Raw genomic sequence first — 1,689 nt, forward strand, 5'->3', positions numbered from 1 at the left:
ATATATATATATATATATATATTTGTTCAGTCTGATTAATTAGGTAACTAACATTTTTTTTCAAATAGTAAACTGTAGCTGCTTGCTGCTGTGTTCAGTACAACAATGTTAATGAAAGCTCTATTTCCACTTCGACACTTCGATAGGAATACTTAATTGATTTATAGTGACTAATAGTTGGTAAATATAGAAAAAAATTAATACTGACATCAGCAATCTAAGGAACTGATTTTACGTACGATGGCCCAAAATAAACCAGACTGAAAATTTGTTCCATGTTTTCTCAAAAATATGGACGTAAGTCCCAGCGGACGGTGAGTTGAAATGAGAAAGCTTTTTTGTAAGAAATGACTCGAGTCTGTCCAACATCAGCGTTACCTGATTTGTTCTGCTTAGTGTGGAAAAAAAAATGTTTGGTAACACTTTATTACCAAACACTTAAAACATGGAACTGTTGGATCTAACAAAAAAGCAATCCACAGAACTCATAAGTTTGTCTTTATTTGGACTGTGTTCAAATAGGATGTTGTTGTAAGACAATAAGGCAGGGAAATATGTAAGAGAGTGTAAACTTTAATTTATCACCCATTAAACTTTTATAACAAATTTCTCATTAAGAGACTTGAGAAAATCAAGACAAGCTTTCTCCATGTTCCCTAAGCTTCCCTCCTTCACTTCCTGGAACAGACTGTACACAATTCATCCTGTACAGGCCGAGGTGATGTACAGAGGAAGTGTAATATCCTGTTCCTCCAAAAGCTCTAATGCCCCACTGAGGCTCATACTGGCCCATGCAGACCTTTCAGGGGCCGGAGTGCTGCTGAAACCAAAGCCCCTGGCCCCTCTGAGATATATGAAGTGTGTGTCTGTGTGCGCTTCAGGCTCTGTCCCTGTTTCAGCATCAAAAAAAAAAAAAAAAAAAAAAAAGCTGGGCCTAATGGGGTTAGGAGCACGGGAGGGTATGGTTCTGATTTTAGCACCAAATGTGCTCCCTGTGGCTGAAGCAGCATTTTCTGCAGCAAAGTTCTTGTTGTGAAACGCTATAAGTCAAGTTTCTGTCACATCTGTCCTTAGGAATACATTTTTCCTCGTGAGGCCGCCATCCATGTCTTAAATTAACCAGTGTGGAATTATTTATGTCTGACAAAGACAAAATAAGTAATGAGGAGAGAGACACATAAATCTAATAAATCCATGAATTTAGATGAGTCAAATTAACTTTGCCTTTTGGGATTTGAAGACCACACTCACACGGTCTGTGTTAGTCTCAGTTTTCATGATTACAGAAACATTTTTCTTAGACTTGTAGACAAATTCTGGGCTCCTTTCCTAATCATTTGAACTGTAAATCAGAGCTGTATTTATCCATTCAAATTATTAGAATGCATAATTGTGAGTATTGCTGACACGCTGCCTAGCAGATGTAGCTCAGCTCTGATACTTGTTAATCTGTTAAAACAAGGTCTGTTTCTTCTTTAAAGCGTTTTTTGTTATTTCAAACTCTTTTAAAGTAGTTGAAGCGGAACTCCACCTGACAGCAGACACACACCTGTGAGGAGTCGGTGGGAGGTCCACCTGTGTGTGTGTGTGTGTGTCCCAGCAGCGGCAGCAGCATTAACGGGCTGATGAACCTTCCTCCTCCTCCTCCTCCTCCTTCTCCTCCTTCTTCTCCTCCTCTTCCTCCCTGCC

The sequence above is a fragment of the Poecilia latipinna genome, unplaced genomic scaffold (genome assembly GCF_001443285.1).
Source record: "Poecilia latipinna isolate Pla-1442-1.1 unplaced genomic scaffold, P_latipinna-1.0 Scaffold53, whole genome shotgun sequence".
NCBI classification, from domain to species: Eukaryota; Metazoa; Chordata; class Actinopteri; order Cyprinodontiformes; family Poeciliidae; genus Poecilia; species Poecilia latipinna.